The sequence below is a fragment of the Myxine glutinosa genome, chromosome 3, assembly GCF_964187855.1.
Source record: "Myxine glutinosa chromosome 3, kmMyxGlut1.1, whole genome shotgun sequence".
Taxonomy (NCBI): Eukaryota; Metazoa; Chordata; class Myxini; order Myxiniformes; family Myxinidae; genus Myxine; species Myxine glutinosa.
In genome coordinates this window covers 133,264,986-133,279,396 of record NC_136263.1, presented here as the reverse complement: position 1 = coordinate 133,279,396, position 14,411 = coordinate 133,264,986, and positions in this window count along the sequence as shown.

Here is a 14,411-nt window from a genome sequence, read left to right as displayed (position 1 = left end):
CTCTGAATATAATTCTGCTCATTAAAATGTGAACGTTTTTTTGTGTTTGCCACCTTTCTATAAACATCAAACCAGATGTATGGAAATATGCTTACTTTTTAATGTCTCAAATAATTTAATGAGCAGAATTGTTTATGATAGGGAATTGTATTGGAGTAGGGGTGTGGGTGGAGGGTGAAATAATTTATCCTAAGGATTGGCTAATAGCAAATTTTAATCATGCCCCGGACAAGTCAACAGCAAGAGACCTGCACAATAATACAGGAATCGTGGCTGACAAGCAAGAGGTGATAGTGATGTAGAAGAACCAAAACGTGCACTTTGTTGAAAAAACTCCACAATTCCAATCGTCCATAAATCACAAACTGTGATCCATGAACCCTTGCCGATATGGGCAAGTTTCGCTTTCTAAAAGATCTCTAAAATAAAAATCAAGACATTGCGGCGGGATTAAAAGAAAAGCGATGAAAGAGAGCAGAAGGGAAGAAAAAGGAATAAACAGATGACAAGGCTTGTTTTCAGTTTGTACACTTGCCTTGAAATGAATAATATCCTTGAACATATTTTCTGGTACTCCAAAGTAAGTGAAATAGAACATCTGCAAAAAAAAGTGCGACATTTTTCATCAATTTATCAACCAAACAAATGAGTCAATTTTAAACCAAACATATATCTGGTACAAGTAATTCTAATGGTATATTTGTGGGCATAATGTTGCCATCATACAATTGTGTTTCTAATAATATTGCGAGATGCATATCTGCATCTTTGGAGATGTACCTAACAGTGTGTTATAACCCATTAGAATTACCCTTTCGAACCCTTTAGAATTACCCTCGAGAACCATTTAGAATTACCCCTTAGAATCTACCAGAACCCTTTAAAATTACCCTTTAAAACCTTTAATGATTAAACAATCGTGGGTTAGAAAGGTTCTTTTTCTTCATTTTTTACGGACGGATGGACATATTGAAGCGGCTTCACCACTTAAAAAAAAAAACCATCAGACGGATCATACCATGCCAATCTTCATGACGCAGTAGATTAAAGTTAAAAAAGCAACAGATGAATCATACCGTGCCGATCTTGGTGACACAGTAGATTCAAGTTAAAAAAGCAACAGACAGATCATACTGTGCCGATCTTCATGACCCTGTGCATTAAAGTTTTAAAAAATCGCATCCATGTCTGAAGCAAGCTGTTCAGCTTGGCATTTTTAATACTAGGGCGTGCCCGTACGTGGGTGCAAAAAAACATGCGTGCAAACAACAACAACAAAAAAAAACTTTGAAACCACGTGGCAGTAACGACCACAGAACCCCCCCTCTATTTACATGAAATGGTTTGGTCCATTCGCAAAGCCAAAGCGAACGGCTTGCGAGTACGGTAGAACCCCCCCCCTCTATTTACATGAAATGGTTTGGTCCATTCGCAAAGCCAAAGCGAACGGCTTGCGAGTACGGTGACCATACCTTGGGAACCACTTGTCCGATTAATTTCAAACCTTGAAAAGGCACATCCTCGGGTCCCCAGCAATATACCTGGCAAGTTTCAAGTATATCGGACCCGTGGTTGTCGAGAAACAGCGGTCACAGACAAACACACACACACACACATACACACACACACACACACACACACACAGACACACACACATACACACAGAGATTACTGGAATTATAGATAGATGAAATAGGCAAAGCAATGAAACAAACCAAAACCATCAGAATTACCCTTTAGAGCCCTTTAGGATCACCCTTTAGAACCCATTAGAATTACCCTTTAAATCCCATTAGAATTACCCTTTAGAACCCTTTAGAATCACCCTTTAGAACCCCAGAATTAAACCCAGTAGGTCAGAAAGTTTATTTTTCTTCATTTTTGATGGACGGGCAGACATAACCAAATATTGTAGCAGCTTTACAACTTCAAAAAACATGAGACAGATCATACTGTGCCAATCTTCATGACGCAGAAGATGAAAGTTAAAAAAAGCAACAGGCAGATAGATCATACCATACCAATATTCATGACGCGGTAGATTAAGGAGGAATCCAAATGCAATTTTTTTCTTTTCTGAAACCATTGAAAATCATTAATCATGGTCTAATTTGAAGGGAAAATGTTTTTTCTTTTGCCAATCACAAAGTGTTGAAAATGCGTTAAAGCATGTCAATTTTCAATTTTGCCAGTGACATTACACGATGAAATCACCTTACTCTAAATGGTGGCTGTACATAGAAAAACATTGTATTTTGATCTCAAATTCCGATACTGATTCCACAGTCATTAGCATCTCTGAAAGTTCTCAGTATGTTGAAACGGATCAGTGGGATTTTGAGGAAGCTATTGGAGACAAAATTAGTGATGGAAACGCTTTCGGGGGAATTGTGGAGGCATATTGTTTCGAACCTTATGCGAGCGATTCAGACGAAGATAGTGTTTTTGTAGAACTGTAGATGGTGGCGTTATTTTTTCAGAAAGAATTTAATAAGTCCGCCATTTTGACCCTTCCGGTCACATGACCTTGTCCTGATATTGTAACCCAAATTTGGTACCATTCTGACTGGTGGGTCTGGAGAAAAAGACAGAATTAAAATTCCAGATAAGCTAAAAATGTAGACAGGAGCCTATTAATTTTTTTACTTTAATAGTTATTAGCATTATTTTACTCTGGTGTACAGTGATCCAGGGAAGTATCTTGTGGAGTCAATTGATGTGCTAAAATTTCATTTTAATTTTTTTTTAACTGACTGCCATATTCTGAATAAGTTGCTTGGGCTTGATAGAAGAGGCAAGTACTCCTGCCAATAGAGTTGAAGTAATCCAAGCAAGATGTTAGCAGATATTGAACCAAATTTAAGTAGTCCTCTGATTTAAGCAGGGGTGAATTTAGGATACTAGCAATGGTACCCACCCTATGGGTGGGGCTTCAATTGGGAGGACCAAATGTAAAGGCGAAATATCAGAAATTGAAGGCTTTTTTTATTTTAAACGATTTATATAAACATCTGTTAAATCATATCACATACAAATCATCAAAATCTGAACAGTATTTGTAGAATTTCAATAAAAGCCACATCACTGTTCATATCGGTAAATAGTATTCCATCGTGTTTGGAAAAATTGGAAAAATTGGAAATTGGAAAATTGGGAAAACAATATAGCCTATTTTACTACTGGGGATCCCAGGATTACCCACACAAAATTTCGTTGCGATCAGTTCAGCCATTTTTGTGGTACGTGGGAACAGACAGACAATCGTGTCCTCACAGACAGACAGACATTTGGTGAATTATAGTAAGATTAGATGATGACAAAATAAAAAATAGCACCGCAAAGCCAGCGTAACCCCTCAGCCCATGCATGGTGGAAACCAATTTCAAGATGGCTGCCGTGGCGGCCATATTGAAAATCGCAGCGCACCCATTTTCGAAAGGAACCTTCCTCTACTCAGCCCCAACACACACTGCAAGAATGGATTTAATTGGACAAGCCGTTCTGCTTGAAATTGACGGAAACCAATTTCAAGATGACTGCCGTGGTGGCCATATTGAAAATCGCAGCGTGCCCATGAACCTTCCTCTACTCAACCCCAACACACACTGCAAAAATGGATTTAATCGGACAAGCCGTTCTGCTCGAAATTGACGGAAACCAATTTCAAGATGGCTGCCATGGCGGCCATATTGAAAATCGCAGCGCGAGTAGTTTTAACCACCGCTCTGGTCACGCAGTGCCGGATTAAGCCTCGGCTGGCCTCAAGGCACATTTTGAAATTTTAGAGAATGACCTGAACAATTTAAATTAGATCACGGGCTCATGGAAATGGACCCCAGACAAAAGATGAACTGATTCATGAACAAAATATTTAATACAAAAAAAGACAAATATTTAATGTGAAAAGAAACTACTTTCAAACTAGTTTAGTCTATACAATTTGCAGTGTATGAATATATGCATGACAAAACACGCACAGATTTGGCACTTTGCTTTGCAGTTTACTAGACCTTAGATTGTAACCTTGCGCGTGTTTACAACTGCAAACTCTTCAATTACGGAACTAAAGTCCAGTTCTCGGAGCAAATCACTTTCAATGCACAAAAGGGCCAACGCACCAAGACGCTGTTGATGCGTGGGAAAACGCTTCACATCTTTGATTCTCTTTAGCTGTGAAAATGAGCGTTCTCCTGAGCAATTGGTGGCCATCAGTGCTAAGTATATTCGGAGAGCCACTGCAGTGTTTGGAAAGGCTGCATGAACTCCAGTGGTGTGCAGCAGCACAAACATATGCTGTGCCTGCGCAACCCTGTTGAGGGGGAACTTGAGGGCAGTTGGTCTTTATACCAGCAAATGAACTGAAGGAACTCTGACGCAAAATCAGTATTCAGATCCTTGTGATACACACTGACAAGCCCTGTAATAGCAGTGTTTATATCCTCGTCGGTCATAGAGTCAAACTCTGTCAGAACGCCAAACCGCTGCATAATTATTAGAAATAATTTGTTTAAAATAAAAAAAATTGACGAAAACTGCTTGTCCATTTTTGTGGCCCGAATTTTTGGCTGGCCCTAAGGCACATGCCTTGTCTGCCTAATGGTTAATCCGGCAATGTGGTCACCCCGAAGCATTGGTATTTTCGTCTCTTGAAAATCAATATTTCATGGTGCGTTTACCCGCCGAGACCTTCGACCAGCTTCTGGGGGGCATTGGCTGCATCTCAGTGGAACATCCACCTTTAGTAAATTTTCCTCCCATTTCGCCACGTTCGTCGAACGTAATGGAGACAGAGGATTGCCAGCAAGTATCTAACTTAGGGCCTTTCCCTCGCGGTCCCTCTGTGCTGTCTTTCCCTCGTGGTCCCCCTGTACTGTCTTTCCCTCGCGGTCCCTCTGTGCTGTCTTTCCCTCGTGGTCCCCCTGTACTGTCTTTCCCTCGCGGTCCCTCTGTGCTGTCTTTCCCTCACGGTCCCTCTTTGATGTCTTTCCCTCGTGGTCCCTCTGTGCTGTCTTTCCCTCACGGTCCCTCTGTGCTGTCTCTCCCTCGCGGTCCCTCTGTGCTGTCTTTCCATCGTGGTCCCCCTGTACTGTCTTTCCCTCGTGGTCCGCCTGTGCTGTCTTTCCCTCGTGGTCCCTCTGTGCTGTCTTTCCCTCGCGGTCCCCCTGTACTGTCTTTCCCCCACGGTCCCTCTGTGCTGTCTTTCCTCGCGGTCCCTCTGTGCTGTCTTTCCCTCGTGGTCCCCCTGTACTGTCTTTCCCTCGCAGTCCCCCTGTGCTGTCTTTCCCTCATGGTCCCTCTGTGCTGTCTTTCCCTCGCGGTCCCTCTGTGCTGTTTTTCCCTCGTGGTCCCCCTGTACTGTCTTTCCCTCACGGTCCCTCTGTGCTGTCTTTCCCTCGCGGTCCCCCTGTACTGTCTTTCCCTCGTGGTCCCGCTGTACTGTCTTTCCCTCGCGGTCCCTCTGTGCTGTCTTTCCCTCGCGGTCCCTCTGTGCTGTCTTTCCCTCGTGGTCCCTCTGTGCTGTCTTTCCCTCGCGGTCCCTCTGTGCTGTCTTTCCCTCGTGGTCCCCCTGTACTGTCTTTCCCTCACGGTCCCTCTGTGCTGTCTTTCCCTCGCGGTCCCTCTGTGCTGTCTTTCCCTCGTGGTCCCTCTGTGCTGTCTTTCCCTTGCGGTCCCCCTGTACTGTCTTTCCCTCACGGTCCCTCTGTGCTGTCTTTCCCTCGCGGTCCCTCTGTGCTGTCTTTCCATCGTGGTCCCCCTGTACTGTCTTTCCCTCATGGTCCGCCTGTGCTGTCTTTCCCTCGTTGTCCCTCTGTGCTGTCTTTCCCTCACGGTCCCTCTGTGCTGTCTTTCCGTCGTGGTCCCTCTGTGCTGTCTTTCCCTTGCGGTCCCCCTGTACTGTCTTTCCCTCACGGTCCCTCTGTGCTGTCTTTCCCTCGCGGTCCCTCTGTGCTGTCTTTCCCTCGTGGTCCCCCTGTACTGTCTTTCCCTCACGGTCCCTCTGTGCTGTCTTTCCCTCGCGGTCCCCCTGTACTGTCTTTCCCTCGTGGTCCCACTGTACTGTCTTTCCCTCGCGGTCCCCCTGTGCTGTCTTTCCCTCGTGGTCCCCCTGTGCTGTCTTTCCCTCGTGGTCCCCCTGTGCTGTCTTTCCCTCGTGGTCCCCCTGTACTGTCTTTCCCTCATGGTCCCCCTGTACTGTCTCTCCCTCGCAGTTGTCAGCTCTTTCACGAGCCTCGATTCAGTATACAAAAAAAAAAAAAACCACCATACGACCACACGTGAGTAGAAATTCACACACACCATTTCTACAGTCTGAAGCCTCGGCGGAGTGTCAGATGTGCTTATATCTTCTTCATTTATTGGACATCCTACGGATGTAAATGAACACTCGTTTGATATGTGCGCATTGCACATCAAGTGCAGCGAATTTCATCTGCCCGCACCTTGTAATTAGTAACTTGTAAATTAATTGTTATTGTAACTTGTAAATTGTTATTCAAAACAAAAAGTTTCTGTACACCCCCATGAGGCTCGTTTTGCAAGCCACCGTCTACATTTCCAATAGAAGAGACATAAATACTCTTTTATGGAAAATGTTTTTCGAGTTTGTTTTATCCTCAAAAATAGACCAGAGTGAACACACATTGGTGTTAAAACATTGGCCTTTAAACCCTACTCAAATCGTACTGATGAAGGGGGACAGACATCAGTAAAAACACAAACTGACATTGTGTTTTAAATGGTAGATTCCATAACAGATTTTCTACTAAAGTAAGCCTTCAATGACAGGAAATATCACCTCGTCAAATGTTGGGCTGTTGCCTATCTGTATTGCTGTTTTTTTTGTCTTGATTCCAATATTCACTGTGACCACAGTATTGAGGTTCCTTCCCTGGAGTTGTCTTCCTTCTATGATGTGAACTCGAACCTGCAAGATAACCAAGGAAGTTTAGACAGTGCAAGAAGTCTTATAAACTCATACTTTATCCACATCTCACTATCTTAGCTCGGTATTAGCACACACACATTTTTTTTTTGAATAAAGGGTAAAAACAGTTTTAGTTTGGATTGAGCCAAATGTAAGATTGCTTGGAAGTTTTATTTTGTTGATCATGGGTTAGAAGTGATGCTTCAACACTTAATCGTGGTGGTGATCAGTGGTCTACGTCGGAAATTGGTCTCATGTGCTCTGTTGGTTAAAATTGGTAAACATTTATGTTATCGTTTTTCCAAACTACAATGTAAAATAAAGATGGTGGCATTTTTTTTCTCAACTGCTGATGGGAAAATTCAAGATGGCTGCTTTAATTTTAAAAAATCCATATTTTTGCAGAAATTTACATTGCATGGATTGTGGTGGTGATTTGTATGGAGCATGTGGTTGCTGGTTGCATTGTTTTCTGGGGATGTGTGGCTGTACCGCTGATGCAGTGCCCCCGGTTACCGGTAAGCTGGTACTCATGTTGCCTCACTCAGAAGGATGACAGGCTGAGTCAATCCACCGGGTGTTAATTCAACTGAACGACAGCGGCTCAAATTCAGTTTCTGCATCATGGCGACAGAGCCAAATTAGCGCACACATTTGTGACCATGATGAGACTCACCTGGAACTCTTGTGGATGGGTACTCAAGCTTTGAAAAACCTTTGGCTCATTTTGTTGAATCTGTTTCTGCTGTTGCATTTTCTCTCCCCCTTCAGCACTGGGTGGAGGAGGCTGCATTGTAGAGCCGTTGGTACCTTTCGGTGGCATGCATGCAAAAAATAATTATCACCACGTGATGTAAGCATTTTTTATGACAAGAATTAATTGAATACAGTAAAAATATGATAGCACTTAAACGTTTAACAATTTGTGATTCAGCGACACCGCCCCAACTGACATCTATGTCAGCAATTCGTCCATTGTATTGTCGTAGCGCAGAGGGCAATGCCATCTACAACAGTGTTTGTCTGTCCATATGTCCCCACAAACGTCCACCAATCAGAGCTGAGGATCTGGTCACATGACAGGGGACAGCGTTTAGTATCAATTGCAGTTGCATATTTTACTAAAAGGAAATATAATAACCTTCTGTGGAACGTTTTGGGGCTCCAGCAGGTGTTGTAAGGTCGGTAGGAGGTTTCAGAAATTCCTCAATTTACAATTATGATTTTGAAATGTGATCGACAAGGACCTTGCTCCCGAATCCAGAAGTGAACAGATGATGATGGAGCGCTGGTTTGATATCTCAATACTATCGTAATTTCACATTATATTTTGATATATTAATACTATAATAGTATTAAATTTGTGATTGGAATGATGAATGATGCTGTTTAGAATGAAACATAGAGATATTGAGTTTAATGCAGAATGAGGAAATGACGTAAGGGTTTCCATCCGTGACATTGGCGGATTCCCTTTTCGCAATTTCGTCATTGGCTGGATATAGCAACATTCGGACTGCGTACGTTATTTGTGCAAGTCTTTCACAAACCTGCTGTCAATGCCTGACGTTTGACTGAAGGTGGCACAGGAATGTGAAATTTATTGTTTCGTTTGCCATTCACCGTTTTTTTTTACCCAAGTCATTCACGAACTGGCTGCCCATGCCTGAAGTCCAAAAATGTAATACTTGCATTATTTGTTAACTGCTAACTGGTATCTCCACCCAAGTCATACTATCCTCTTCCACTAAAGTATCAAACAAGCCCGGCTACGCCGTTGTTAGACTACCGGTCTTGTTTTTACCCCATTTCTCACTGATGAACTACTTCTGCTTTGTTCCATTCAATCATGATCAACAAGCCATGTTGTATCATGAAAAACAAGTGGCATGAAGCAGTGATCTTTTTACCTTTATTAGTCCCCTACCAGTGTACACCGGAGGGGACTATAGGTTTGCACTCCGTCCCTCCGTCTGTCAGTCTGTCAGTCTGTCCGTCCGTCCGTCCATCACGCAAATAACAGTTTTCCGGACTTTTTTTCTAAACTCTTAACGCTAAAGATTTCAAACTTTGCACATGGTTTCCTCATGATAAGTTACAGATCAGGTTCGAACTTCACGACGTTTCGATCATTTTAGACGAAGTTATGGCACTTTGAACTTTGGTAATTTCCCCAACAGTTTTCCGGACGACAGACTGCCGGTAGGGGACATGTATTGCAGCGCTATACTCAGAATGCTTGTTAATCCGTGACATTTAATCCGTGACATAATCCGTGACAGGTAATTATATTGTTTCCTCAACTCCTCTCTCTCTCTCTCCTCTTTTCCTGTTTGTTAATTCCCTTGCCTGTGGCATGCCATCTGTTATCTGACTGCCCCATTCCCCATTGGCTTTTGCCAAAGTCTCTTTTCCACTCCATTTACAAATTTTTGAACAAAAGGTTTTGATTTTGGAGCAAAAAGCCAAGATTTTGTACAAAATTATTTTTGACAGTTTGCCAAAAGTACCTCTCATGCAATTTCCAGTGAAACAACAGACTGGCCCACGCAGAAGTTTTGAATTAGAACACTGATTTTGACTTCCTGATTATGGCTCAAGGCGGAAACAGCAAGTGTATATGTAATATTTAACCATGTATTTTGTCCTTTGGGCCAGAGTGCACAAGTATTGCTTTGACAGGCAACAGCAGGCCTGAGAATGATTATTATCATAAGTCTGAAAGTATATGGTTGAACGGTGTGACATCACGAGATAGGATATGCCATCCTTCAGGTGGTAGGTTGGAGACCAGAGTACTAGCATTTGTTGGTAGACATTTAAGATCCACAGTGTCTATTGACACAGAGTAGGTAAATTATTAAGGCCACATTTGCCAAATTCCTTCCCTCACCTGCAGGAGCACTGTATCAGCAGGTACAGCAATGCTCTAAGCAATGATGCAAACTAGTAGTCGTGTGCTGCATACAAACAAGCAACCATGATTTTTAGTATTTCAGTGAAATTACATGTGTTTTGAGTTGTTACAGTTTTTATAATCCAACAATTTTGTTTTGGCATGATGTTGGCTCATGGAAGATGAAGTTGTCAAATGGCTAGTAGGAGAGCCTATAGGTATGCGCACTCGCCTATGAATGTCTAGCCTGGGTTCAAACCTCCGCCCAGCTATAAACTGTCATACTCGTGTTTTGCAGAGTAAGGAAACAATGTCCCTCAGAGGAATGATAAAATGGGAATCCCAAATGCCAGCAATAGTTGGTGGATGATATAGATCCTATGTTGTCCTTCCTGAAGAGGAGGTGAGCTGTTGTTGGCATCTTGGGCAAATTCCAAATTCCTGCTCTAACCTACAGGAATTTGCGGAAACATTAGTGGAAGTGGAAACAATTTCCTCCTCTCCCCACTCTCCCTCCCCCTCCAATTAATTGATGCTCTTAACAGCCATGTTCTGTCAATGGAAGAACAAAAAATGACTTGTATAGATAGTGGGGCCACAGTCGTATACAACAAACAAGAAACTAATGTTTCCACCAACAACAATGTTAAGAGTGGGAGAGGAAACATAGTTACCTGCAATTAAGAGCATTGGAGTGAGGTAAAGTTAAAGGGGGTAGAGAAGTTGTAGGTGGGAATGACATGAGATGACTACTTTCTTGAAACCTTTAAGAGAAGAGTGCAATTGCACTGTCTCCAGAAAGCAGTGCCATGAATAAGAGAAAACATGAACAAAAGAGTGGATATGGGCATACATAGTGGAATTATGATTGAAACAGGAAGGGGTTTAATACTGGAAGAACACGTGCCTCTGTGGAGATGGGAAGGGTCAGAGGGCCAAGAGACCAGATGGAGCTTGATTGGTGGAAAGTTAGTGTTACAGATTCGTCACTTCCGTTGTTGTGGTTTTCATCCACTGTAAACATTTTCGATTCTATGTAATATTATTGTTGTCGTTTGAGGGAAATGGAGGTTACTATTTTCAAAAGGTAAAAAAGTTAATGTTTTAAATGAAACCGGAACCGGACGACGACGACGAAGAAGAGGAAGAGGAGGAGCAGAAGGTGCACAACATGTGGAGTTTGCGAGTGAGTCGGACAAGAAAGCCGAGTTGCTTCGAGGTCCTGAGCGAACGTTGGCGAACGAAGGTCACGTGTGAACTTCGGGTTTCCCAGGAAAGGGATTCCTGCGACAGAGTTGTTATCGCTGTGACAGATCAACCTGCGTGTCAGGTTTTGTGGTTGATTCCGGAGAGAATCATCAGAGTGCCGTTACGCCACGAGAACGGGCCGTCGGCCATTTTGACTCGCGCAGGATTTGCGCATCGTTCAAGGTTTTTCGCCTCGCTTTAATCATTGTCACCGCATTCAGACGTGGATCTGGTGTGTGTGTGTGACGTGGCTTTTGAGTGGAAAGTCTGCGGTTCGACGATTGGGAGCTGTGAAACGTCCATACCCGAGGGTGTGATTTCCCAGTCACCTGGAGGGCACCTTTGGATTTCCCAGTCGCCTTGAGGGCGCCTTTGCGCAGCTTTGGCCGCGTGACTGTGACTGTCAACCCAACGGGATTCTGGTCTCGATACGACATCGTACGGACAATTGCTGGAGCGGATCGACTTTGGCTTGAAGCCGGAAGCAACTTTGGCTTGAAGCCGGAAGCAACTTTGGCTTGAAGCCGGGAATAGAGACATTGGGAATCTTCTTCTTTTCGCTCACTTGGAGCACAGTGAGTTATATTGTACGAACATGATGGTACCATCATAGGAAATATATATTGGTTGTACAATTGATTACTATTGTGTTTGTGTTGTTATTCTTGTGTGACCTTAATACATTATTTGTTTGTTGGTAACAATTGGTGTGGTTTCACCATTGATCTTTGACACAAAATAACACATCTTTCTGCCGTGACTCCTCTCGGGGCTCGGAGGTACACCGTGACCGGGGGTTTGGGAAGGAGCACGTAACATAAATTGGGGGCTCGTCAGGGATTAAATTCCCGAATAACATTAGTCCGGGATAGAATTCCCTAACATTCCCAAAATTCCCAAATTTGGAATTTTCTAACATTCCCAAATTTTTCAAAAAAAAAAAAAAAAAATTGAAAATTTGTGTGTGAAGGTTAACAGGTGCTAACTAATAGTCACCATGGTGTTTGACGCAGAAACGTTTGTGGCATCCCCTAATGAGGCACAGTTCCAAGCGTTAAAAAGATCGGAACTCTTGATATTGGCCAAATATTTTAACTTGGAGGTCCGACTTAATATGAAGAAAGCAGAGATACAGACATTGGTGGTAGAATCTCTGGTGGGACAAGGAATATGGAAAGAGGTAGCCTTGGATTGGTTACCCGAGGAAAAATAAAATGTGGAGCTCCGGAAAATGGAGATGCAACTGCAGAGCCAGGAAAGGTTAAAAGCAGAGGAAAGGAAAGCAGCAAAGGAAAGAGCAGAACAGGATTGAGAACTCGAGGAAAGAAGAGCAGAGGAAAGAGCAGAGGAAAGGAGAGCCGAAAGGGAGTTAAAGGAATGTGACATGGAGTATCAGAAGGAACTTAAACTCAAGGAGCTGGAATTAATGGGAGAACGGAGAGAAGTAGTATCAGTAGTGTATATATGTTGCTTCTGGGACACTCTCATTTTCCCATTGACTTACATGTTAATTTTTCCCCTCCCTCATTGCCCCTAAACACCTCTATTTCTCTCACCCTGTTCTTTACGAACCTTCTAACCTTTTGACATGTTATCCTTATTCATTAGTCCACTTAAACAATGGTCCTTCTGTGTGAACCTGTGATCCTTCTGACCTTATGGACCTTTTAACCTTTTACTCTTAATATCATCTGGTAAATCATCTTTGACCCACTCAAACAACGACCCTACAAATATTTGTTTATGCGTGGGAAATAATTTAATTATCTTGCCACTCCCTTCACCATCTAATATATTAACAAAAAAGATGTTTGAGTTTGGTTCTTTATTAAGATATTTTAACTGAGCTAAGATAAAATGGTAAACCTCCCTCAATGTTCTTGTTTGAGCGCCTCCAGTGCCACACACTTTTTGGTAGGCTCTGCCCACATTTTGTTAAGCTCCGTCCACTTTTTGGTAAGCCACGCCCACTTTTTGTTAGGCCACGCCCACCTTTTTACTAAGCCCCGTGCCACTTCTTGTTAAGCCACGCCCATTTTTTACTAAGCCCCGCCCACTTCTGCTAAGCCCCACCCACTTTGTTAAGTCCCACCCACTTTATAAACTCTTCAGCATTGTATCATTTCCAGGTAATACATTACATCATTTTCAGGGAATTTCTATCACATCATTTCCAGTTAAGACACGCCCAGGGAATTTCCACAGGAAATGACACACCCAGTCCTTATAAAAGGCACCGACCACACAGGCTTTTTCAAACACGCTTTCTGCTTCACTTGAGAATGGACTACTATGCCGAAATGGAATGGGATAACTTTGCTATTCCTTGGAGTCCTACTACCTGTGTAGAACTCAACCTTCAGATTGATGAACTGGACTCGAACCTCTTATCAATGGAGGTAAGTTTGTTTATTTATTTATTTATTTATTTATTTAATTAATTATTTATTTAATTATTTATTTTAAATATTTTTTTTAGATGAGACTCGTGTAAGAGTTAACAAAGTTTATTTTAATATTCATAGAGCTTGATTTATACAAATAAAAATATTGTATTAAATTAATACATTGTTATTTTCTTTCACAGGAAATTGTATCTGAGATATGAAATGAAAATTCTGCTTTTAACACAACTTGGGATGAAGTTATTTTTTTGTTTGAAGACATTTTGAACAACCAAGACCCCCAGAACGAGTTCTACCTTGATGACCCAGCCAAAGAGTTATACCTTGGAGATCCACAAAATCCTGAAAAAGAGTTTTACCATGACGATACTTGTTGTGAGTTATCAAAACAAAACCCACTGAACAAGTTCTACCTTGATGAGCCAGAATACAAGTCATACATTGGAGACCCACAAATTTCTGAAAATTGGGAAAGGGGAGTTCTCCCTGATGGTCCGCAGTTATACTATGTGAGACACATCATAGAAACCCTAAAAAATTGTGAAATGGGAATTCTCCCTGATGGTCCGCAGTTATACTATGTGAGACACATCATAGAAACCCTAAAAAATTGGGAAAGGGAAGTTTTCCCTGATGGTCCGCAGTTATACTATGTGAGACTTATCACGGAAACCCCCAATATTTCTGAAAATTGTGGTTCTACCTTGGGGACTTGGAAAGATGGTTATATTTTTGGAGACTCGGAATGGGGGTTTTGTTTTGATGACTCGGAATGTGATACCTATCTTGGAGGCTCAACAGGAATGTGGTTATACCTTGGGAACTTGGAAAGTTGGTTTTATTTTGGAGACTCTACCTGTGGGGTTCCTCTTGGAGACTCTTTGGATTCTAAAGCAATGAACAATGTTCTTTATTTAATGACGCTTGATTTAAGCAA